This window comes from Pteropus medius, unplaced genomic scaffold, assembly GCF_902729225.1.
Source record: "Pteropus medius unplaced genomic scaffold, Ma_sr-lr_union100, whole genome shotgun sequence".
In the NCBI taxonomy this organism is placed as follows: Eukaryota; Metazoa; Chordata; class Mammalia; order Chiroptera; family Pteropodidae; genus Pteropus; species Pteropus medius.
Window position 1 is genome coordinate 29964788 of NW_024340849.1, and position 27626 is coordinate 29992413.

The window sequence follows — 27626 nt, forward strand, 5'->3', positions numbered from 1 at the left end:
ACAAATTAGATCTTTCTGTCTCTGTCTCTATCTCTCTCTTAATCTCTCCTTGTTTAGAGTCAACTGACATGCTCTAAATGGATCCAATTGCTATCTAAACTCAATACACAGCCCTCATCCTGAAAAATCATCTCACAACCATCTTGGAAACACCCTCCATTTGTGTCTTATGCTGGGTTTTGTTTCCTGAGTCCAGAATCTTCCTCTCTTTGTTTACTCCATTGTTTTGGTGGCCCTTATCATCCTATAGATGCTTGAGAAATGAAATGTTTGAAACTTCATGTCTTTATTCTACCCTAACACTTGGTAGTTTAGTCTTCTACACTCCTCATAAGCTTTTAGAATCTTCTCTCTATCCTCACTCAAGTTCCCAGTCATGGGCTTTGCTGTGGCTCTATTTCATCTATATTATTGGATACTCAGCGGGGCCCTGTATTAGCGTCCTAGGTCTACCATAACAAAATACTGCAAAGTGGGGGCCTTAAACAACAGGAATTTGTTGTTTCACAGTTCTGAAGCCTACTCGTGTGAGATTAAGATGTCAGCAGGGCTGCCAGGGAGAATATGTTTCATATCTCTCATCTAGCTTCTGGAGGTTTACTGGCAACTTTTGGCATTCCTTGGCTTGTAGATGATTCACCCAAAATTCTATCTTCATCTTCAAATGGCCTTTTCTCTGTGTGTATCTATACCTGTCTCAAAATTTCCTGTTTGTAAGGACACCAGTCATAATGGATTAGGGCCCACCGTAATGACATCATCTTAACCTAATTATATCTACAAAGACCCTATTTCCAAATAAGGTTACATTTTCAAGTACTAGGGGTTAGAACTTCAACATCTTTGGAGGGACACAATTTAACCCATAACAGCACCTTTGAATGAGAAATTCGTTCTTTTAGTTCTGAGAAATTTTCTTGAATTGTTTCTTTGAAAATTTTTCTACTATTTTTTGTTCTGTTTTCTCTAGAACATCTGTGTTTTAGATCATAGGACTTGTGTTATCTTATAATTATATTAACATTTTCCCTGTTTGTCATGTCTTTAAAGTCCGTATCTTCCAGTACTTTAATTTTTCATATTTTCCATCATATACTAGCTCACAATACTTCATCCATCCACACATTGTCTGCCTCTGTGTGTATAATTTTGAAGAGCTCTTTTTATTCGCTTATAGAATCCTGCTTTTGTTTCAAGATTTTGCTATGTTCTCTTTTCTCTCTGATGATATTAAAGATATGATTTGAAGTTTCCTTTATCCACCATTGCTTGTTTATTCACTCCCTTTTCATTTCTTTGTTTTGGTGTATTGTTTGCTGCTCCTTAACTGTCTTCTCACATCTATAAGTAGGGAATAAAAGACTGAATTGATGCATTATATGTGTATTCCAGGCTTCTCAATCGGAGCACTTCGATTTTGGATGGTCTGAGATATTCTGAGGGTTCAATGAGGAAAAGGAAGAAAGGTTTAACATTTCATTTAATTTCTCTGTTTTTGTGTCTCCAGATGCCAGCTATACATGGTGTTTGTTCTCTTGTGATAGCTAGTCTCTAAAAATGCTCCTATCCCCAATAAACTACATATCCTGGTATTCATATTTTTGTAGAGTCCACTCACCTTGGATCTGGACTGGCCTTGTGACTCTCTTCTAACCAATACAATATGGCAGAAGCGATGCTGCATAGACTCTTTGTGTCTTTCCCCTGAGCTTCTTGGAATGCTTGCTTTGGAAGAAACCAACCTCCATGGAAGAATTTCAACTAACCAGAGACTGCCCAGCTGTGATGAAGACAAACTAGCGACATGGAGAGCTGTGTGGAAAGAATAGCATCTGTTCATCCTCTAGCTGTTCTAGGCATCTCAGCTGAAGAGCCAGGCATGTGAGTGAAGATTCATCTTGGACATACAACTCATTCAAGCCTTCAGAGACTCCATCCTAGCCACTATCTGGCTATAACTGCATTAGAGAACCCCAATGATAATTGCTCAACTCAACCCAGTCAGCCCACAGAATCATGAGGTGTAATAAAAATTGGTGATATTATGCCAATACCTTTTGGAAAGTGGTTGGTTATATACTAATAGATTACAGAAACATCTCTCAATAATAGGACTTTCATTTTATTTCTATCCAAAGAATAAATCTTCAATTTTCTGTTGAGGCGGGGCAGAGGTAGTTGCCCAGATGTGCTGAGTAAGGGTGGGGACCTCAGAGTCTAACTGCTCCTTAAAATGACACTTGAATGGCACTCTGAATTTCGATCATATCGTTGCCCTCACAGGCATCAGTTTCTGATCATTTGAAAGTTCTGCAGTTATTTCATGTTACTGCGCAACTTCTACCACTGAAGCTTAGAATTTATCTTTCTCAAGTTTTCTAAGCAGTTACCCCATAGCCATCTGCTTTCTAGCTTCCAGAATTCAGTTTTGGTTATTCTCCTGTTCTTTTTTGTCTCTGGTTTTATGGCTTTTAAGGATTACTTTATTTTGGTGGAGTATCTTTAATCAAAAGTCCCTAGAAACCTTTTTTTTTTTTTTAAGGGTATTACTCATAGCAGAACAGTGTAAACAAAATAAATAGGGCTTTCAAACAGATGAAAACTAATTACTTTAAAAGAGGTAAATCTGAAGGCCCACTTTATAAAATCTGGGACATCAGCTTCAACTATTGGAATTCCCTGAAGGACCTTTTAAGCTTATACTTATACAAGACAGTATTCAGTCTTGCATAGGACATGCTTGAAAACACCCTGCCAGGGATTCTGAATAAATATTACTTGGACTTAGGATAAGATTTGAGAGGAATTTGATATGGCTCTTCCTTTTCCTGGAGCTGTCCAGCTACAGTGCAGTTCTTTAGTTCATATATACTTAATGTCACATTCAGAAATAATTTGCTACAATAATTCTGCTACAGCTTATTATGGAAGGGTATTTTTCTGTCATAAGCAACAAAAATAACAGTGCCCAGCTTCTTTCAAGATGAGTCATATTTTTTGAGAACATAACCATGTATTCTTTAAATTTTTAAATATATTATTTTGCTTGTAAAAAGCAATATGACTATCCATAAGTGGTTCACGAGAACAAGAAAACTTGGGGAAGCTATGAAAGACTGAATTAGGTAGCAAATAATTTAAGCTATTAGGATTTCTCTTTGATTTTTATGTCAAAAATATAGTTTTATTTTATTCAAGTCCTTAATATAATTTAATAAGGAACCCTCAGACAAATCTTTACTTGTAAATGTAGTGTAACATGACTATCATGAGGCTTTAATTTTGAGTTAATTATCATAATATGCTTGTAGCTTTCGTAAAACCTTCTAGAATCTCTTGGGAATGAAAGTATTACATTCTGCTGCCCCCTGGCAGACATTTTGTTTACTGAATATTGTGAATTGCCCTAGGATAATGAAAACAGGATAGAGGCTGCCCTGTCTGTACATCTCCACAGAAGACAGAATATTTTTTTTTTCCTATGAACAAATATTATCACTGGAATAAAATTTGTTTGAATTAAGACTTTACTGAAGCAGAACTGGCTCATCTAAATTCTTAGCCTCACTTTCTCCATAAGTGGGAATAGTTAATATTAAATGAATTCCAAAAGAGAATGAGAATTATAAATAGATAATAAAAGAGAAATACTCTCATCACTGTTTTAGGTACTTTGTCATAAATTCAGCCCATGAATCATAAAGCTAAATACAGGTAGCATTGAAATCCATGCATATTTTCAAAGGTTCCTGGGATGAAGAGTGCTTTCAAACCACAGCCATTAATTATTGCACACCCACTAGAAGAAAAGAGGAAACATGTTGAGCTGGTAGGGAGAGGTATGGATATCATCCCCTGCATCATATTGACTATGTTAAATTGATATTGGGGCATATGAGAAATAACGTGTGATCTGCACACCTCCCACATGAGAGTCAAGTCCACGTGATCAGAGATTTGTAGATGATTTACAAAATGAGAGCAAACTAAAATATAAAATATTGATATTTCCTATTTCCACTTGTTGTTTTTGAGTGCCTAGGAGTTGTTATAACTGGCATGTTTGTGGGGAATATTTATCAAGAAGTTAAGTGGGCAATAACCTAATTCTCCTTGTATTTCATTTTGTCAGGATGGTTCTAGAGCTGGAAGGTGAGGTAAGATTCAAGGATATTAGAGAGGTATCTGATTTGAATATCAGCCAGCGAGTACTATTAGCTGCTTTAGTCCAGATTTTTATTGATTTCTAGATAGGATAGAGTAATTTTACTCTAGGTTTTATTTGAGATGATTAGGTCCTCTTCCAAACTTATTGAATCAGAATCTCTAGGGATCAACCAGAGAAACTGCATTTTAACATCTTTAGATGATATTTAGGTGGTAATGAATCTCGGTGAAGCAATTTTTGTAACACTGAATGTTTTCAACTGTATTATCTCTTGGAACTTTGATGGTAAAGAATATGTCTGATATCATATTGTTGATTGTGGCAAATTTTCTAGATTCTTCTTATACCTCTTTGTACAAAATCCAGATATGAATCCCAAGTGAGTATACTCAATGTAAAATCTGCTTATGTTTAAAAAGTAATGTATGGAGAATTATCCCTCGCTTTAACGAAAGCCTTCTCAGAGTTTCAGCTTGAGTTCTTATTCCAGGGCCAGCATTACTGGCCTTGACAGTCTTTTCATTTATGGAGTTCTATGGACTGCCCTTAGAGTAATGAAAATAGTTTAGAGGGATTGGCACCAAAATTCTCAAATACTTCTTTTTGTGCAGCTACCCCTGAGTTAATGGATTTTTGCTTTCTTTCTCCATACAAACATAGATATGCATACCCACTTATATTTATGATTTATATGTATTTTATATCTGTGTCAATGCTGGTCTGTTTGCCCTGGATTATGTGTTATATTTTTGTTATTTAGATTCTTGGTTATTTGTTGTTATGTGTTATATATTTGTAATATGTATCTTGGAGAAGATTTATTGACTAAGGAGGCTAAACAAGATGATCTCTGAATGTCCATTCTTATTATCAGATATAGTGATTAAATGGTAACTTTCAATTCTTATGAGCTAGATTACTTCTAGCAATTCTATGGATTCTGAATAGGTAGTAAGGACTATCTTTACTAGATTTTTAAAATTTTTATTAATAGGTTTTATTCTCTTTTAGAAATTTCAGGTTTACAGAAAATTTGCACAGAAAGTACAGAGAGTTCCCATATGCCCCCTCTTTGACACCCCCCCATAGTTTCCTCTGTTATTAGCATCTTGCAATAGTGTGTACATTTAGTATAATTAATGAACTAATATTGACACATTATTGCCAACCAAGGTCCATGGTTTACTTTAAGGTTCACTTTTTGTGTTATAAGGTTCTATAGGTTGTGACAAATGTATAATGCTATGCATTACCCCATTACGGTTTTCACTATTCTAAAAATCTCCTGTGCTCCACTTATTCAATCATCCCTTCCTTCTTCCTTCAAAACCTCAGGCAACCACTGATCTCTTTACTGCCTGTATAGATTTGCTTTTCCTAGAATGTCATAGTTAGAATCATACAGTGCTAGACTTTTGGACTGGCTTCTTTCACTTAACATTGTGTATTTAAGATTCCTTCATGTCTTTTTATGGTTTGATAGCTCATCTCTTCTTATCTTCAAGTAATATTCCATTTTGGGGTCTCCCCAAATCTGCCCTTGCTCTCTTTGGTGAATGTTCCATATGAGCTTGAGAAGAATGTATATTCTGCTTTTGTTGGATGAAATATTCTATAAATGTCAATTTAAACCATTTGATTGATGGTATCAGTCTATGTATGCCTCTTTCTTTGTGTATTGTGTGTATACTTTAAACTTAAATTTTTACTATTTTCATTTTCTTTTAGTAGTTGATTTTTATTAATTATGATTCTCATTTACCTTCACTTCATGTGATTTATTTTTGGTGGGTCAAACAACACCAGCAGCCCAGGTTACATAGTAACTTGGTGGCCTATAGTCAAACATTCCTGGAAGTCGGTTACAGTTCTTTCATAGCCCCACACTCTGAGGGACTTCACATTTGGTTTAATGCTCTATTATTGTTTCTGTCTTTAAATTTATAATTATTTTATCTGCAAATTTGTGATTGGTACGTGAAGTTCAGAAGGGCAATGAAGCATGTCACAAACAGAGGAGATGTGAACAGTAAGCGCATCTGCCTCTCCTTGCCTCTTCATTGCATATAGCCTTCACTTCAGTGTGCCCTGTAAGTACAGAATTTTGGCGGACTCAATGTGTGGAGCTTTACCAAAATTCAAAGGGTGTGCAAATTAAGCTTGTTACACAGAATAAGCAGGGCCACTGATGGGCCAGAGAGGCAATGCTTTCCTTTGAAATAGGAGCTTGCTTCAAACATAAAGAAGGCAATGGCATTCTAAAAATAAATTACCAAGGAGCCCTATCCTATTCTTTCTTACTTGTGTTATCTCTCTTATTAGCTAACCACTTAAAAAGAAAATGATGACAGTGGGAAAGGGAAACATAGGGCAACATATGGTTTCTTTTTCTTTCAGTTCTTCCTTATTCGTCAGGAAGTCGAAGGTAGAGAATGTTGGTAGAATGTGTGTAGATCATGAAGCAAAATAAAAAACAGGTGAGTTAGTTTTGTGCATCATCTCTAGCATTTTCGTAAGAACAAAATGCATATGCTTGTATTAGCTATAAATATGAATTGTGGAATTTCAGTGACTTAACATGAAAGTTAAATGCCCTTATATTTGCCTTTAAAATTGCTATTAAACAATATAAAGACAAATAATAAAATTTATGTTAATACTTTAAAATTTTAATTATTATTTAATCATAATAACAATAAGTAGGAAATATAAAACACCATGACAAGTTAAGAGAAACACCATGAAAGAAAGAAAAAGATTTCAAATTTTAGTACTTTTAACCACACCTTTTTTTTTTTTTGCTTTTTGCACAAGGGCCCCACATTTTCATTTTTCATGGGGTCCTGAAAGTGACATAATCAGCCTTGAACTTTTGAAGAAAAAACATTTATTATAAAGAACAAAGGAGTTCATTGTACTGAAATGAAGATTTCCTTAAAAGATTTCCTGAAATTAATGACAACATGGCAACAGAGAAACAGTACAAGAAATTACAAAGAAAATGATAGATTTATTTGACAATTCAAATTTTAAAACTTTGGTACCTAAAGACAAATATTAAATTAATGAGAAATTGGTAAAATACTTGTAAAAATGACTGGTAAAGGATTAATAATTTTATAATGAGTTTTTCCAAATCAATATATAAAACATCCTAATAGATAATTGGCAGCATTTTTTAACAGACAATTCATAAAAGAAGAAATATAAAGTGTTAATCATGATAAGAAAAAATATAACTTCACTAATAAAATACTGAAAAAATTTTTAAGTGAGTTTGTTTTAAATATTAAGTTGACATTGGCTGATGTTCAATGAAATAATCATATACATCCATTGCTCGTGAACAAATCCAACTTAGTAAAGACTCAATAAAAGCCTGGTTTGCCATGTATATTGGAAATTGTCAAAAAATTGTTATGCTTCGATCCAATAGTTAATTTTTAGGAATTTTATCAAAGCAAATCATGAGAGGTATGTTCAATATTTTTGTTTAAGGCTGCTGATTTTTATTTTTCATTATTATAAATAAAGTATGGTAGTAGTTTTAAAATATGTCCCCAAATTTTCAACTTCTCCCTCCAAAAGGGGAAGCCCAATTCACCTCCCCTTGAGCGAGGGCAGGACTTAGTGCCTTGCTTCTGAGCAGAATATGGTAGAAGTGATGGGTGTGTGACTGGATTATAAAATGTATCTGTTTCATTCCTGCTGCTCTTTTGGTTTATTTGCTCTGGGGGAAGACACTCAAGCAGCCCTATAGAGAGGCCCAATTGGCAAAGAACTAGTATCCTGCCAAGAGCCATGTGGATGAGCTAACTGAGAAGGGAATCCTCCAGCTCAACAGGTCCTCCAGCAAATTAAATGTGACTTGAAATGTCAATAGTGGATAGGAATGCTGTCTAAAATCTTTGGCAGGATCTTATAGAGGAATAATAGAGAAGATTATTATAATGTTGGAGAAAACTTTGCCATCTTCTATGAGAGAAAATTCTTTTCTATTGAGAAGCATCTTTTGATTTGCTACTGAGCCTAAGAAGAGACTGAACTTTTGACTACAGGCCACGAAGTTTCCATGTAACCTGAGCTTCTGGTTTGACCCATCGAGCTATAAATTGGGGCACACACAGCAGCATTCTGTTATCAAATGGAAGGGGTATATACTAAATTCAGCTCAAGTAGTTCTGAAGGCACTAGTCACATGAGGAAGTGGCCCAGTGTGCCTCTACTACATTGCCTTCTTTTTCCTAACCCCTCAACCTATGGTCTCTGAGAGTTCTCTATGACCAATTGACTGTGGAAAAATAAATTGGGCCTGGTTTTACAAATGTTTCTGCAAAGCATACAGACTCTACATAAAGGTGAATAGTTGCACCATGAAAGGACCACTCTGGAATGTCCCTGAAAGACTGTGATAAAGAACAGAAATTCAAATTGCTCATTTTTCTTAAAAGGCAAGATGATGTATTATTGGTTTCTGGACTGTGGCTAAAGGGTTGGCTGGATAGTTAGGGACTTGGAAAGACTACAATTAGAAAATTGGTGACAAGAAAGTCTGGGGAAGAGGTATATGAGCAGACCTGTTTGAATGGACACCCAGTATGAAGATATTTGTGTTCCATGTGAATGCTCACCAAAGGGTGATCCCAGCAGAAGCGGATTTTAATAATCAGGAAGACAAGATAATGTGTTTCCTGAATGTCAGTGGGCCTCCTTCCCTAGCCACTCCTGTCACTTACCATTGAGCTAAGGGGAAAAAAGTCTATCGTGGCAAGAAGGGAGGTTATGCATGGGCTCAGCAACATGAACTTTTACTCACCAAGGCCAACCTGGCTACAGCCATTGCTGAGTACTCAAACTGCCTTCCAAATCTCCTCGCCTGTTGGCAGTGCTTCTGCCAAAACTACCATTCATGGACTGATAGAATTCCCTATCCATTATCATGGCTTTTGTACAGCATTGCTTATGACCAAGGAAATCCATTCACAGAAGATGAAATGTGGCAGTGGGCTCTGGCTCATGGAATTCACTGTTATTACCATGTTCATCATTGCCCTAAAACAACTGATTTGTTAGAATGGTGGAATGACCTTTTAAGGATTCAGTTATGGCACCAGCTAGGGTGCAATATCTTGTGGGGCTGGGGCAGTGTCCCAGGATATGGCATATGCTCTAAATCAGCATCCAGTATATGGTACTATTTCACTCATATCCAAGATTCTCATAGCCAAGGTCCAGAAATCATGGGATAGAACTTTGGGCTCTGCTTACTACAGTTTATAATTCCAAAGGGAGGAGTGCTTCCACTAGGGGATATACTCCATTGAATTGGAAATTGAGAATATCTGACCACTTTGGGCATCTTGACATTGAACCAATAGGCAAAAAAAGGGGATTACTGTACTGGGTGGGGTAAATTTTTTTGACTCTCAAGGGGAAGTGTGTTGCTTCTATACAATGAGAGTCAAGAGGAGTATGTCTGGAATGCAAGAATCCCTGAACCCTGACCTTTTTCTTCCTTTTTAATTTGAATGCAGCTTGCTCTTGTGAAGATAGTTGCTTATGTATTCTGCTTTGTTTTTTTTCTTCTGTTTTTCTTTAACCACTTATTACATGCACAATTTGCTAAGTATAAAACTTACATTCATTTATTTTGCAATCATTGAATGAATAAGGAACAGGGAATTTATAGTCAGAGCTTACCTAGCACAGTAAAATCAATCAGGATCGTTTTCCTAAAATCCCAGTTTCTTAATTCTCCCTTATAACTAGCAATATGTTTCCAGAGCAATAAGATAAAATGATCCATACGTAGTCACTCCTTACCATGGTGGTTTTAATTCTGTACACATTCTTCCACATTTTCGATCCTTTCTTGTTGCCCTCAATGCTCCTTTCCTTTATCTTTACCCTAGCAATGTGGTTTCTGAACAAATTGCTTCAGGCTTTTAAAGGGAATAGACAAGACTGTTTTTTGTCTTGATTAACTTTGGGGATTTATAAGGGAGGCTGCTCACAAAGTGTGGGCAGAAATCAACCACTACCCGTATGTTGCTGGCACTGATACCATGTAAAAGCTATGGAGTAAGTCTGCACAATCAAGCTTGCATAACTATCAAGAACATTTCATTTGAAGCTTGAATATTTGCTTTATGTCCTTTTACATTTTTCTTTTCAATTATTTAACTTCCAAAGGAGTTATGCTATCTTTCATTGTCTTGGAAAATATTTTAAAACAATATAAAAATAGGAAGAATTAAATGGATATGGAGAAAATGAGTTAGAAATTTTGAATCCAATTCAGTTTTAGAAAACTCATAATATAGATCAACCTAGTTTAGTTGGTAACTAAGTTATAAGGAAATAAACACCATTTATATGTGGGTGGAAATGTTGATAGAGATTTTATTGACTTCAGTCTTAAGCATGAATTGTATTCTGTTATTTTTATCTATCATATCTCTTAAAGGTATTTCAAGGAAAAAGTCTGACTCAAGCCCTATAGGTCAAGTATTTCTATTCCTATTTTGAAGAAGAGAGACTACTGAAGTTCAGAGAGCTAAAATGGAAGGCCCATAAGTCATATATGTGATGGGATGGGACTTAGAATCCAAATTTTTTTCACCCATGCCCATGCTTGTGATGATTAGTCACATTAACACCCAGGGCATGTGGGTAAAATGCTTTTCTTTAATAGCTGGCCTTTGATTGTTTCCTATGTTCTCACAGTCTGAGTGATTACTGGCACATCTACCACTTCAGAACATGCAACACATAGTGACTGTGGACATACGAGTGGGGATAGATGATGGGGGAAACCAGCTGAGAAATGGATGATGCCCAAAGAAGAGGAGTTGTCCATTCTAATGCACAGGTAGTTGTAGAGACAAATTTCTATTCTCTTAGGAGAAAGCAACGTAGTAGCTTCAGAATTCAGTATGTCAGAACTAGTTTCTAAAAGATGTAAGCCATTCTCAGGTCCTTAGTTGTACCTGAATTTACTACCTGTGTAGTTTTGGCATGAGAGGCTGCTTTCTTTGAAATCTACAATACTGTTAATAAATAAGTAAATAAACTTTACTAATATTCTAGATTTTATTTAATTAGAAAATATTGATTAGTTTATATTATGAGAAATTTGGCAATATAACATATAACCAAATCATTTTTAAATAAACAATTAAATAAAGAAACACAATTTAAGTAGCAATCTCATTTTTTTGGACCTCTTTAAGAACAGCTGTATAGCAAGCATAGAGAGAGTCAATATAAAATAGCAGCTCAGGAACTGAGATTCAAGAGTCAAATAGATAATGATTTGAATGTAGTCTTCACCACATGACACCTGTGTGACCTTGGGTAAGTTATTCATCTCTCTGAGCTTTATTTTCCTCATGTATAAAATGGGAATAATAACTGCAACTGCCTATGAAGGTTGATGTGAAGGTTAAATAACAGTTCACATTAAACATAAACTTTTAGTACTTTATATTTACTTTTTGTGGCTAATGGAACAAACTGCTGGTCAGAATTAGGAATATATTTATTCTCTTTGTGACCACAAAAACAAGATCAGATACTATGAATGTGTATATATCACAGAGAGTGGAAGTGACTAGATGGTTGGTTTGAGACTTTGCAGGGCAGGTGAATCCAAACAAGAAGGAAGGGATTGAGAAGGATGGTGAAGAAGTGATTAATATAATGTGCCTAGTGGACTAGACTGAATGTGGAAGGAAGTGAAACTCTTAACAGGATGAAATACGGGAGAAATTGGTGAAGCTCAAAGGTTGCATCAGACTCTAAGTAGAGATTGGAAGTATAACAAGAGATTACATGGGGCTGGTTGAACTTTGGTGCGTACGCTTTCTGAGCTGGAGCAGCTGTTGATAACAACAAAGCCCAAGTTGTGGTCATGAGGGAATAATTGGAATTAATTCTAAAGGTTAAAGAACTATAAAGCCAGGGTGCTGGAAGGGGTGTTTACATGTTCCCAGAAGTCCTCAGAATGATGGCAGAAGATGGCTTGGAAAATGAAGGTGGATAACTAATATTAATGAGTAAGGGTAAAGGGTGCAGTAGTCTCAGATCTCCATGGAAGGAAGGATTGCTGCAGAAAGTTCCTTCAGCATTTAGTAACTAAAAGACAAGTGACATCCCCTGTCCTGAGGCATTTGAGATTTCTGAAAGAAAATCTACACTTGAAAGCACTCAAAGGAAAGCAATATTTGGAGGGAGAAACCAAATTTAAGATAAGACTAGGAGGTGAGGATTGTGGAGGGTAATGATTCTCAACTGACTAAATTAGAATCACCCCTGGGGCTTATAAAAATCACCCATGTCTGAGCACTTTGCAAAACCAACTGAATCTAATTCTCTCCGATTAGCATTGTCAACTATTTTACAAAAGTTCAAAATTACTACTTAATGAGATGTTTAGGTGAGAAGTTGCTTAGGTCAAGAATGATTCAGCTGGGAAAGGGAGCGATGACTTAAGGAACTGGCATTTAAGGCTGTAACAGGGATGAGAAACATAGAATTAACTGTTCTCTGGACATGGAATGAGACTCTAAGTACCTCATGCATTTTAACGGTCTCTACACAGCTTCCTGGGGGCTTTCATTACTCCCACAGGTGGAAATTGTGTGGGCAGGAAGTGAGGAAGGCTGAACAGCTGCTGTGGTGAAATGCTTGGGATGAAAGGTCAGAAACAATTTATTTACTTTTATTTCCTTCATGTTCTCGTTCAATTTTTTCCTCTCCTTTTTCTCTCTCTAAAGCCCAGAGGTCAGTGGAACTTCACTGCCCCCGTGAAATATAAGTAACTTACTTAGCTATGGTCATTGCCGATGGTGGATCCTGCATCTGCTTGCACTATTGCCTTTTCTCTCTATACTCAGAGACAAAGCCCAGCCCCTTCACCAGTTTTCTCAGAATTTCTTCTCACATAGCACTGATCCAGGGTTCTGAAGCAATAGCATTTGGTAGCGTATAGCACTTCCAGCAGGAGATGCTTCAAGGAACCCTCTACTTCCAGAACCATGGACATATGCCAAACTAGGAGATAAACAATGTCAGGTGGCTCCTGGGTCATCTAAGATCCTTTGTTCAGAGTCCTAGGTACCCACACCTTTCTCTTTGCCAGTACTTTACCAAGCTTTTTCATTTATATAGCTGCATGAATCTAGTTCACCTCTCTAAAAATCTACCTTGGCCATAAAATTCTTATGCCCTGAATAATCATTTTTAAAAAGCTAGGTCTTTTTTCTTAACACATAGAATATATTAATTTTAATTTTTCCTCCTAGAGCTATTTTATTCTGAATAAAGCCTAATAAATACAAGGGTCAAAGTGCCCATACAGCTGTATCTTTCTGATAATGATCAAGGCCCTACACTAGAAGCCAAATTGAGAACATGGATTCTGATCAGGCTCCCAGGATTGTTTTGGGAAGCCTTTAGATCAATAGTGGTGAACATGCTTATGCTGGGACTTTATTTTTCAAGGATTTGTCCTCTGGAGGCTGAATCATATACCTTCAATAAAACCAATTCTCCAAATCCAAATTGGTGTTTTAAATTCTATCATAAACAAATATTGCTCCCAAATTATATTTAATAGTTCTGCATGATGGTTTGTAGCAGAAGACTCTTTGGTTAGAACACATGCATGGAGGCTATGCTCCTTTTGTAACTCAGTGTGCTCAGAAATTTTATATGTAGAGCTGGTTATCCTCCAAATCACTAAATGCCCCTTGTCATGTTCTCAGGACTTCCCTCACTGTACCTCCTCCCCCTTTCCCACCTACACTGGGAGTTCCCTGGGCATACAGATCAAAGTAATACCAGGCCCCTTAAAATGACCTTGGAGATGCCTCTCCATCTTCTATCCCAGATTCTTCTTTTTCTAGGAGAGATTTAATAATCTAGTCAACAAATATTTATTGAACAATTGTGTGCTAAGTCCTGGGAAACCAGTGGTTAAAAAAAAAGGACAAATTCCTGCCCTTATACTGTTTATGTTTTAGTGAGAGAAGTTAGACAATAAACAAAATACTTAAGGAGAAATACAGATGCTATTACATGGTGATAAGCTTTGGGGAAAAAATAAAGCAGGGAAAGGGATGAAGAATGTTGATGTGATATTTTTTAAGATACAATTTAAATTAGGGTGGTTAGGAAAGCCCTTACTGAGAAGGAGGCATCTAAGAAAGATCTCAGAAGACGAGAGAGCAAGCCAGGTGCACATCTGGAGGAAGAACATTTCTGTCACAAAGACCAGCAGGTGCAAAGGCTCTGAATTGAGAGAATTCCTTGTATATGTGAAGATCAGCGATAAAGTCAATATGTCTACCACGACTTGAAAAATGGGGAAATATAAGGAGATGAAGTCAGAGATGTAGCTGGACCAGATTGGGGAGGGCATAGGGGATCCGAGGGGAATTAGATCATAAGGGACCTTGTAGGTGATTGTAAGACACTATGAATGAAGGGAGGATACGGTATAGAGGAGTGACACTAACTGAATGAAAGTCATCAGGCTGGCTGGGTTGAGAATTGCTTGCAGGAGAAGTTAAGACAGAGCAGTGAGATCAGTTAGAAGCTGATTGCAATAATCCAGAGGAGAGATTTTGGTGTATTTGACTCTGTGGTAGCAGTCGGGATGGTAAGCTTTGATCAGATTAGATATATAGTTTGAATGTAGCTTTATGAGATGTGTCAGATGTTGGGTATGAGACAAAGAGGAATCAAAGATGTCTTCAAAGGTTTTGGTTTACAACTGGAGGAATAGAATTGTCTGGGACCAAAAAGTACAAAACTGAAGGTGGAATAAGTTTGTGAGATGATGAAGAGCTCAGGTTTAAACATATGTTGAGTGTGAGATGTATTTGACATCCAAGTAAATATCTTGAGTAGGCAATTGGATTTATGAGTCTGGTGTTTAAGGAAGAGGTATGAACTGAGGATAAAAATTTAGAAGCTTTCATGTACGTTTTACTTAATGCCATGAAACTGGATGACATTGTGGGGGTGGATGTAGATAGAAAAGACATGACTGATAGTTCAGTAGGTAAATTCATCTCCTTAAAAGTAAACAACATCTCTACCCAGAAGGGTATGGATTTTACTCTAGGACCCCCAAAACTCGTCAGAATAAACTAATCTGACCTCAGAATCTTTCCCATAGTCCTGTGGGAATGGTGAGTCACCAATAGATCTGTCATTGTGGAGATGCATCAAACACAGATCTGTCCTCAGATATGTCCTCCCCCTCCTCCAGTGTGAGGCCAGAGATATACATGCATGTCCAACTAGAGTCCCAAGGGTACTACTTGTGATTTTTGTGATGTTGTTTGGATAAAAAGAGTATCTAAGAACAAGTAAGGGCAGTCTAAATCATAGAGAGGAAAACATTTTTCCAACACAGACTGAGTGTTTGTAGAGACTTAATTTATATGACTCCAGAATATTTATTGTCTCAGACTAAAAGAATTACATTTGGATTATACTACATTGAAGAGGCTTCCTCAAGAAAAATGTGTCTTGATTGCTTTATCTTTGCAAAACTTAAAGACCCATTTGGTGGTTTCCCAACAAAATAAGACAATTTCTCCCATAGATATATTTAAGATATTCTTAGGAGATGGAAGTTTGCAAGTTGTTTAGACTATTCCAGTTTCTTAGAGTCCCATTATGTCAATTTATATACATGTGAATAAATAAATATGTACAAATGCACACATATACTTCTAAGAAGTATTTGAGGCACCTAATTAGAATTAAGACACTTTAGAAAGAGAGTAACCTTTAAGTTGCACCCTTGGGTAGTGATAGATAAATAACATTAGATTTATGTAAAACTTCTCTTATTTTATATCTTATCTATAAAAATTTCTCTTGGGTAAATCTAGTAAGGAAAGATTTTGAAAATTTTTATTATCAGTAAAATATTTAAATTTAAAAATAGGATAATTAGGAGTGGGTAATAGTCGCACAAACTTGATAAGCAGCTAAAATTCTTAGGATACTGTTAAAGCAATTATACAAATAGCACATGTTGGGAATCTAAATTAAGAGCACCATAGAAAGAGGTCTATCGGTCACTTCAGAAAGCACATTAAATATGAGTCAGTACAGCGATTTTGTTCTGGAAAAGGTAATTATGGCATTGAAATGCTAAATGAGAATTCGGAATGTAAGAAACACTTGGCACCTTTCCCATTCTATACTCAAAATTGTCAAAACCTCTACATGCTCGATTCTGCTTCTGTAATTAAATATAGCAGTGTACATGGAAAATATTCAAAGGATGCCAATATGAGACAATGCAAACAATAAGGAAGTTAACAAATTGATATTATTTATCTGAGGGAAGACATGACATAAGAGGTATGATATAGTCATCAATTTGCTGCAAAAGAAAGTCTTTTGTCAAAGTAAAAACACATTATAATAGGAAAGAACACTGAATTTCAGAGCCAAACAACCATGGAATGAAATCCTGGTTCTACTATAATTTTTATGACTTTGGGGAAGTAACTTAACATCTCCTAATTTCTTCAGCTGTATATAAGGATAAAATATAGCCCTTCGTGAGTTATTACAAGGATTAGATTAAATTATATAATGTAAATAAAATACCTAGCAAAATGTCTGGTAGAGAGCAATAATAGAAATGACAATGATAAATTAATAAAGCCTGCTGGTGGCATTCGCATTCATTCTGGCAGTACTGGACAGTGGTTAAAAACATGATTTCTGAAGCTGAATTTTCTGGGTTCATATTCTAGCTATACTACCTAGCTGTGGGGTGTAGGCTAGTTATTTAAATTCTCTCATTTTTGTCATTTGTTAACTCAGGATTGTCTATTTGGATTTTGTGAGGATTATGTTAGTTAACATGTGTAAAATATTTAGAATAGTTCCAGAGACTATTCTTTTCTACCTCTTCTCTTCCTTTCCTCCTTCTCCTCCCCCTCCTTCTTATAAGTGGTATGGTTTCAGGGCAATACTTTTGATATTTCTGATAGGTTGTAAATATGGATATTGAATCACTGAACAAATGCATCAATACAGGTCTAATTTGGCTGCTCCTCCTTACTTCCCTTCCATTCTATATGGTGATCCCAAGAGCACATCCTAATGAACCTTCTGCATGCTAATCTCTAACTAGAGTATACTTTCTGGGGAACACAACACATGACAGTTATTGCTGTTATCCTCCTACCAATAATGACATCTTCACAATAAAATAATAATAACTAATATTTGAGGATTTATTATGTGCTGACCACTGTGCTAAATACTTCATGTTTATTATCTAATGCAACTTTATATATAATCTCTACTTTATATATGTGGCTACTGTGGCTCAGAGAGGTTAAGAAAATTTCCTTGGTCACCCAGCTATGAAATGGAGCCAGGATTCGAAATCATGTAGTTTAGCTCCAAAGATGGCACACTTTACTATACTATGTTGTCATTTAGTAGGCACTCAATAAATATTTATAGAACATGTTGAGGTGATTTGGAATTGTCATTGAGTTATTTTAATAATCCTCTCATCATGATAAATTCCTACCCTGAATGGACCCATTATTGTTGATAATAAATGCAAACTGGGTGAATGGGTAATAAAAATGGGAAGAGAGGCAGAGAAATGTCAGGTCAAGACATTTCTCTAAGGGAATGTTTTGCTCAGAATATAGATGTGTTAAGGAATGTTGAATGCACAATACACACATAAAAATATACTCGATGTCACAAGTAATTGAGGTTTTAATGGATCAGATTCGCACGATTTGTGAGGAACTGATAATGTCAATGTTGGCAAAGATGCAGGAAACTGAGCACCATCATAGGCTGCTGATTAAAGCTGTAATCAGTACTTTGGAGAATAATATGACACTATCTGGTAAATTTGAAAAATGTATATAACTTACAACTTTGCAGTTAAACTCATACACCTATAGAAATTTTTGTACTGGTGCATGAAGAGGGAAATACACTGATGCTCCAGCAGAATTTTTTGTGTGTGTGAATGCAACAATTTTTTAAAAGTTCAAATGTCTACCAATAAGGGAATAGAAGATCTATTGTGGTGGTGTATTTGTATGACAGAATGTTCAGATAGTATTTAAGATGAATTAATTCAATACACATGCATGAACATGGCTAGATCTTGAAAATATAATGTTGAAAGAAAAAAGTGAGTTTCAGAATGTTAAATATGGTAGATCATTAATGTAAATTTAAAAAATAATCAACATGTATATTGCTAATGGATACAGATGTGGGGTGGAAGTAGAAAATTATAAACTGTTTATATAGCAAATCTGTGACAGTGTTTAACTTGTTGGAGAAGGAGAGATGGTATGTAGAACAGAACTGGTGAGAGAAATAGAGGAAACTTAACATTTCCTCTAAAATTTTATTTCTCAAAATAAACTGACGATAACAAAAAAGATCTGAGGCAAATATAAAAATAAATCAACCTATTCGGGACAATGTGTTTTTACTTTTACACTTTGCTCTTTTATTTATGCTTTTCGAAATGCTTAAGAGTAAAAATAACAGTAAAAGAGAGAACATGCGTAATTTTAATAATGAATTACTTTGTGAGGTGAAATCTTAATCTAAATGTAACTATTTAAATAGAATCTAGATATGTCGATTGTTTCTAGGTGAGCTTGGAAGTGTAAATGTATTTTATACTGAAAACCAGAACATTTGTTCTTTCTTTAAAAAAGGAATCTTTGTCTTATAAGGGGTGATTTAGGAGTGGCCTTTTCCGTGTATTTAGGGGTAGCCTTTTCTGTATGGAGAGAATGGAATGGATCAGTAGTTCTTAAACCTGGCTGGGGAGTCCTTTGATATGCAAAAGTGGGAGCCACACCCCAGATTTAAGAACCTTATTCTCAGGGGGTTGAGCCCAGAGATTTGTTCCTTTTATTTCTGTAGTCTCTGATAGCTCCCAAGGTAGTCTGATAATTAGCCTGGCTTGGAAATCTACCTCCAGATGTCCTCTCAGGTTCCCTTCCTCCTCATTATTGTTTAAAGAATTATTAGTTTGGTATAGGAGTGGAGTGGAGTTGTCTCTCACAAACTGGAAGAGGGCAATAGAAAAAGTTTCTGGTTTATAAAGTGGGCGTATCTTGTAACAATGACCCCACTAGGCATATTCCTCTTGACCTTATAAATCAATCCAGGCTTAAGGAGTTCCATTATGCTAAAACAAACAAACAAACAACAGATACTTTTAGTGTCCTTTTATTGCTTTGCGGTTGCTTAGTCATTTTTTTTCCTCTTAGTCTTCAAGAATGCTACAGAAAACCGAATATCAGTAAGAGCGTTACAATTTCAGGTGCCAGAAAAATAAACATCATTGCAGTTCTATTTGTATGAAGCTCCTTGTCAGTACAAAAAGTAACTAGCAAGCACAGCTCTTTGATTCTGAATTGCAGTGTTCTTTGTACTTCACTTGCAGGTGAATATAACCACCATTCATACCACAAAATAAAAACAGGATAATAATTTGTGCCTTGGAGGCATTTTCTTTTTGAGAGAGGCCTCACTATAAATCCTTCTGTGGATTATTGGAGGAGTTATATGTCTTACAGTGCTTCAGACTGTAAATATATGGGTCATAAAGGGAGTGTCTCCTGACAGACTTATCTGTATCTGCCTTATAGGGCTTTTCTGAGGGCTGGAAAGAGGGAAGACAGCAGAGAAAAAAACATAAGAGAAGCAGTTTCCTTGTAGATGCATTTTGCGTTCACCAGTTTAAAGACTATATCCTCAGAAGTGGCCTAAATTTATATTTCTAAACACTTTCAACATGAAAAGATAGAAGTAGCAGGTTGCTATTAAGGATGATTTGATGTTTTCTGTTACTTGTTTCCTCCAATCTGAACACGGAGTCTAATGTTTGCTCTGACTTTGTGCCTTTAGCCCATTCTGACCCACACGCTTTCCACTTTGTCATCATGCAAGAAAAGAGAACTCTAGGAGACACCGTGTTCATGAAGTTTTGGTTGGACCATTGTCATTCATTCTATTGTCCCCTGTCCTGCTTCTCTGTTTATTCAGCTCCTAACCTATGGCTTTCCTGTTAATAGCCTACTTAGCCCTGAGATCTAACTCTAGATTGAACTTTTCCAACTCTACACTTAAGTCTGCTCTTTGCTTCAGTTTTGCCCCCATTTGACCTTATCTGTTAGATTTCTGGATCCTACATACCAATCCAGTGTCATCTGTGCTCTTGTGATTGACCCCGGAAAAGGAGGAAGACACCCACCCTCACGGTGGTAAGGGCTGATGCTCCCTTGCCCAATTTTGGTCTGATGGTCTGAGTTTGCATCAGTCCTCCAGTCATATCTGACTCTATGTGGCTAGATGTTTAATATCAATGATTATTTTTATATAATTTTAATAATTTTTATTTCTATGATTAAAATTTTTCTTTTAGAAATATTCATTATGTGTTTATAGGGCCTCATATGCATTCTTATGATGCTGCCATTCTCAGAACATTTTTGAAGCACCCCATTTGGAATTGCCTTCTGAACACTTCTTGTACAATGAGAACTCAGCCAGTGTTTGTTGAATGAGCTAATTACCAATATGTACAAGAAAAAGTTGCTTTATAAGAATACTTTGTTAGAGTTAAAAGAGCATTTCCCAATTTTTATCTACTACCTTATTCATAATACATGTCACTAGATGTCTTTGGGACATATGAGAAAAATAAACACTCCTTCACCCCAAGACAGAGGATTTATCACCATTGGAGATTGTTAAATTCAAGTGCCGCAGACTGGGAATGAATTTCCCAAATAGATAATTTGAACAAGTTGCAGTTAATGGAATTTCTAGAAGGAGTATATGGTCTCTTACAATGAATTTTTTAAAAAGGGTTGTGTTCATTTAGTTGATATATTTGATGGTGATTTTTGAAGTCAGCGACAATATTTTACAGACACTGATTTTACATTGAGTTTCCCGAAAGAAGTGTAGTCTTAGGCCTTTGTTGACTACAGCATCATTTGATTTTACTTTATGGAAGCCATCTAAGTTAGAGAAAAGTTGCCCCCCACCAATCAAGAAGTCTCTAATCCCTGTAAAGCTACAACAAATAACATACTCAAAGAAAGTAGAAAACATTTTGCTTGCCTTATAACTTTCTGGTTTACATGTTTTAATGTCTTAGTTCCTCACATATTTTATTTATTTGGCCACCAACCTGGCCTGAGCACTTTCTCTTTCAGGCATTGCACTAGGAACTGGTCATATAGCAATAAATAAAGTAGTCTCTGTCTACAAGGAAGAAACAGTTGCTTTGGGAAGGATAGATATATAACCACATTTGCAAGCAGAGGTAGATACTCTTTAGTGTCTTGTCAAGAGTGCTCTAGAATTACAGAAATGATCTACTGATTAGGAGACTAAGATGGAATGATTACTTCATAAGAAAAGTGGTATTGATGTAAGTTGGAGGTCAGAAAGTTTTTTCTATAAGGAGACAAATAGTAAATATTTTAGGCTTTGTGGCCAGACAGTCTCTGTTCTAACTACTCAGTTTGACAGCTGTAGTATGGAAGCAGTCATAGATCATAGGCGACTGGCTGTGTTCTAATAAAACTTTATTTATAAAAAAAGGCAGAGCAGCAGACCAGATTTGGTTCATGAACCATAGTTACTGACCCCTAACCTAGGTGATGAGCGATGAATAACATAAAGGTATTCCAGGTACAGAGAATAACATGATAAAAGATCAGAAGCAAGAATGTATATGTATCCCTGGGTAATAGCAACATGAAGATAGCTAGAAAAAAAAATTGCTGGGAATGAGCTGAATTAAGAGTGATGAAGGCTAGGTTGTGAAATGCCTCATATGTGAATTTAAGGAGTTGGATTATACTCTGTGCAAAGTCACAAAATGAGCTTCTGTATTGTAAAACTGGTTATGAATCAACTTGTTCATCTTCAAAAGGAAGGGATGGGAAGTTTATTAGAAGAAAAAGCACAGGGTGAATATAAATTCTTATTTTTAACATTTTTAATCATTACCAATGGCTAGATTATTGGACACATTATAATCTTTTTTTTCTTCAATCGTGTACTGTTTTTCCCGCACAGCAATTACCAAGAACCTGACAAAGGCAGCATACACATATATCAATGATACATCCCCTCAGCTGATTCTCTTTTCAACCAACAAATTGTTTTTGCTGTTCACCTAGAAATAATAGGATATTTTTGAGGGAATTACTCCCTCTAATGACTTTTTTATAGAAATTAGAAAAAAAAGCTATTGTGGAGAACAGCATTTAGATGAAATGCTAAAATGAATCAACTACGGAGATGAAAAATGCCCTGTAGCTTAGTAGATTTTATAGTATGACAATTTACCTTGAAAATTGTTTGAAAAATAATTCTTCAAGAAAAAAAATCTCAGAAATCAACTATTAAAAACTGTAATACTAAGAGAAAGTTGGAATCTTTTTCTGCTCAAAAATTAACCGAACCTAATAGCAACAGTTTGTAAAGAGATTTTAAAGCTATTTACTATTTGATAGCATATATATGATTAACCATTCCTTTTAATCTTAATATATTAATATTCATTATTTCAATAATTTAATAATCTTTAATGTTAATAATTATTTTATGTAATTTTAATAATTTTTACTTCCATGATTTTAATAATCTTTATTTCCACGTTTTTCTATGAGACTAATACCATGCAGACATCGGTGAGAGGAGAGATCACAGGAGAAGTGGAGCAGTTGTGGAGAGAGCTGTGGCTTCCTGGAAGCAACAGTCCGAGGGCCTACAAGTCTGGACTGTCTCTCTGGGGCCGGATGTACCAATTCTTTGATTCCAATGAAATAGAAATCATGAAAGACCAAAAAACTTAGTCATGGAAGTCAAAGCTTCAGGGATTGCTGGGGGCTTGTGAATGAGTCTGTTCAGCTACAACTGGCCATTTTGGGGGCAGGAATGTTCTGACCTCCTTCATAATTTCATCCAGGTGATAATTAAGTGGCCAAATGACACTTTATAATAATTTTTTTTTCTCCTTGGTTTGGGACACTGATCACAGTATTTTTCTCTAATCTATATATAGACTATATAATACCTAAAGAGTAGGCAGTCACGAGTCCTCAAAGACTGGGAGATTTGTTCTTTTTTGGGGGAGTGGGCAAAGAACATTTAAACAGTATAAATATCGAAGAAAAACTTTTACTAAGGGATCTTTGCACACTACATGAATCTCTTTCATCATGGGCAAGTTCTATCTTGGCAGGGGCACAAAGACATTAGCACAATTTACAGAAAAGCAACAGCAACAGTATTATTGATGCCTTAATCTTCTTACAAAAGGGAAAAGTCATTTCACTGAGGTGTCAAGAGGGCCTCAGGTCCTTTGTGGGAACTTTCTTGATTTTTCCCATTGGAATAGGGGAAAATTGAGATTTAGATCAACATGCAGCATTAAACCAAAACACAAATGTCTTCATGTCAGAAATGGCCCTCAAATATTGTCTTCTCTGGGAGGCTTATAATCAAGTGACAGGTGACATCAATGACTTTGATAGTGAGGAGCCTACACTGGCAGAATGCCCATGAACCAGCAAACTTCCGACTGATCAGAAGAAGCTCTGTATCATTCAGCAATGAGATCAGTAAGTAGACATTGGATGTTATGGCACATATGACACACCTTTGGTCTGTGGCAGTGTCCAGAGGTGGACTAGTTCTGGAAACGGCACAAAGCGTGTTTGTCATCTGCTGTTTATTTTTAACCTGTTACGCTGCTACTATTAGCCTAGTTTCCCTTTTGGGAACTATCCCTTCATTGCATGTAGTTTTGGCCAGTCTAAAAATCAAGATTCTTGGATAAAAGTTGATTGGATAATCAAGCAAAGCTAATCAAACATTCTCTTCTAGAATTTAAACGTAGAGCAGAGTGATAAAAGTACACGAAGTAATTGAAACTGACCACTATAATAGAGAAATGGGGTGACACTTTTTTATCTGCTCAACAATAACAACAAGCTACAACAAAACAAACCAAAAATCCACCATCATTAGTACCACCATCATTAGTAATGATCAAGTATTAGCCGATAGCCATTAGGAATTTGCATAAATGTGGTTATTCCTGAACCAGAGCAAACACCATTATGTCCCATGATGGGTGCTAGTCATGTTCTTTTTGAAAATAATCAAGGCAATTAAATAAAATAACTTCACTTTAAAAATCACATCAATGATAAGTTTGTGGTATTAAATATAAAAGTGAGAGTCATTGTCACACCTTCTAGGAATGTGATGGTTAAAAAAAAATCGAGCCTATCACTAAGCTTTGGAAGACACATAATCTTTAGCATTAAGTTTTCTGGCTTTTACTATGGTGTGTTTACTCATTCTTAAAAGTTTTCTTCTCTTGCAATACTCCCTCAGTCTGCAAGTCACTGTAAGTCTGTGTCAATCCATAAAGGCTCCACCACATGGTGGCACTCTGGTTGTGCCTTTAGTGAAATCGCTGGTGTTTCTTTTTAGGAAAACGGTTGATCAAACATGAAATGAAAAAACAAAAATAAAAAACATCTACTCCTCAGCTTTCAATGGTCTTAGGAAAAAAATGGTCTCTTTAGTATTTTTTCTATATCCTCCCTATAACATTCTCCTGTTTTAGAGGCCTCCAGGTGCCCTTGACTTTGACTCATGCAGTTTAGTTTCACTCACCGACCCAAAAGTGAAGACTGGAAACTGCATGATTCTGAACAATAAGAGGCTGATTTAAAGATACTCTTAATTCTTTCTTGTGACTTTGCTGTCCTTGCCCGTTCAGAGCCCCTGTCATCCTCTTCATAAATGAATCACTGGGGAATTTCCAGCACACCCCAGCTTCCTGACCAACAGCTTGGTGACTCCTAACCAATCTAAAATAAAGGATGGAATCCTGGGATGAAGTCATTCCCATTTAAACTTCAAATCTGCACAAAGCACAGAAGTCCTAGGGTAGAGAATGCTGTGGGATAGAAGTGCCTTTGCCTCTGGGGAGCCTGTGTGTTCTCCTGAGAGAAAGTTGCCTTAAGGCAGAGGAAGGTCCGGTTAAGTATACCTGGAGAAAGGCTGACTTAGTGATTTCTGATAGATAACTTAAAGAAGGCAGAGTAACATTTCAGCTGAGCCGCATAAAGAGGAAATTATAAATTGATCAAAAAGTATTCTTTGATAAAAGAAAAGTCTATTAAATTTTCTCTAGTTGTGGAAGTGTGTTATATTTCTATTGCTGGTAATAAATTTCCATGAACTGAGTGGCTTAAAAAGCACTCATTTATTAGTTCACAGTTCTATAGGGCAGCAGTCTGGGCATGGTGTGGCTGGGTTCTGTGCTCAGATTATCACAAGGTCGAAATCAACCTGCTGACTGGAGTGAGTTCTCTTCTGGAGGGTCTAGGGCAGGTGGAGGGGCGGGGGCAGCGGGGAATCTGTTTTCCAGGCTCAGCAGTTGTGGCATGATTCATTTCCTTGTGGTTGGACGACTGAGGTCACATTTACCTATTAGCTGTCAGCCAAGGGCCCACTCTCAGCTCCATGCCATGCAGCCCCCAAAGGCAATTAACCACATGATGTTTGCATCTTTCAGGCTATGCAGAACCTGTCTTTCTGACATCTTCCTTTAATATCAGCCAGAGACAAAAATCTCTTCGCTTTTAAAGGGCTCTTGTGGCTGATTAAGTCTCACCCACCCAGATAATCTCCCTTTCCTAAGATTAACTGATATGGGTCCTTAATTACATCTGCAAAATGTTTCCATATTAGCACCTAGAGAGTGTTTGATTGGATATCTGGGAGAAGGTGTGTGTACACCAAGGATTGGCACACTATTTCAAAATAGTTGCTTCCTTTAACTCCGTTTCTTCACCCTGGTTCTGCTATCAGCATTGCTGCAAGACTTGGAGGATGCCCCCAGTACACTCTGCTGTAGGAAGAGTTATGGCCTTAATCCTTATCACCCTCCTGGGTTGAGTCAGAGGATATAAAAGAGCTGGAAAAGTCATCAAAAGTGGAGTCCAGTCTATCTGAGACCAGGAGAGGTAGAGTCAGAAACAACTCAGGGTCACACAGAGGCTGGTCTATCTGGCTCTAGCCAAAGCCTTCTCATTCCCAGTCTAGTCTCTAGCTTCTTCCAACCAGCCAGTGCTGCTCCATGGTGGGCTTTTCACCAGGCTGAGGGGAAATGAGGAAAATCAGAACAATTCAGTACATTTATAATAATACTAAATATTTTTTTTTATTTAAATAACTGTTAGATTATATTGCCTATTTATATTTGTGTGTGTGTGTGTGTGTGTGTGTGTGTGTGTGTGTGTGTGTTGAGGGATGAGCTAGCTAAAGTATAGAGAAATGATTTGTATGGTTATTCCTTATTTTTTTTTTTTAGCCATGAATACAGTATAGGTTTTTTATTTCTAGATCAGGACATAAATATGACATCATGCTCTTTAAAGTGTGGGGGGAGATCTTTTAAAAGAAGAAAAAAAGAAGAAAAAAGAAAACCACATTCAAAATGAAAATATTATGATACAACTATTTTGAGTGCTTAGTCTGCTTTTGAGTTATTATTTGCTTTTATTGTTTAAAAAGTGCATTACCTTTATACTCTTCAAATTATTTTACACTGCCCCCTCCTTTATACTACATACCCTCTAGTGGTGAAGAAATTTAACCTTAAAAGAGTCAGTTATCATTATTGTTGTCATTAATATTATCGATATTCCTGTGACTGTCAGGATGAAGCCACAAAACCACTGAATTTCTACTCTATCTATTACTCTAGTTTCTAACATGTTTGGAATATATTATGGGCATAGTTATTTTTCCTACTGGGTGGGTAAGTGTATTTGTAGGGATTATTAAGAATTAATAGGATAAAGAAAATGGATAAATATATAAAAACTATCATTTAGTGACTTCTATTATGTGCCACCAAGTACTCTGACACAGTTTCTCTAATTCACTCATCAACCTGCAAGGTAGATATACAGTCCTCTTCACTCCACATGTGGATAACAATTTTCAGAGAGATTAATAACCTGGCCACAGTTAGAAATCTAGGAAATGGCAGAGCTGTATTTCGATCTCAGGACTCTGTACTTCAGGTTCATTCTGCTACAGCGTGTGTGACCATCAACCAGCCACTTCTGTGCATGTGTATGTCTCTTTATCACTGCATAAGAACAATGATTTTATTCAGAGAGGAGAGCTTATACTGCAGCCTAGAAGCCCTAGACCTGGAATAGTGAATGGGGTCTAGACCTGACACTGTCAGTTACTGTGATGGACGTGGTCCAGTTACTTTGTTCACTTCTCTGAGCCTCAGTTCTTTGTCTGTAAAACGAAGTAATTGGATAAAGTGATTCCTGATGGTGGCTATTCACCTTAG

At 36.4% G+C, this 27626-nt stretch overlaps 1 protein-coding gene across 23 annotated transcripts in view; it reads left to right on the top strand.

Annotated features, from left to right (window-relative positions):
- Window positions 1-27626, top strand: part of NOL4 (nucleolar protein 4) — a 438717-nt gene that overhangs the window by 80734 nt on the left and 330357 nt on the right. For 8 of the 23 annotated variants that reach the window (XM_039843577.1, XM_039843540.1, XM_039843602.1 and 5 more), the window contains 3 exons: window positions 1608-6645; window positions 10895-11039; window positions 12771-12868. The exons of 3 other annotated variants lie outside the window; for them this stretch is intronic. The gene's annotated coding sequence lies outside the window, so the exon portion shown is untranslated. Of the gene's footprint in view, window positions 1-1607; window positions 6646-10894; window positions 11043-12770; window positions 12869-22899; window positions 23222-27626 lie in introns of those variants that run through there. 12 more of the 23 variants (XR_005648866.1, XR_005648867.1, XR_005648861.1 and 9 more) reach the window with 11 other exon arrangements.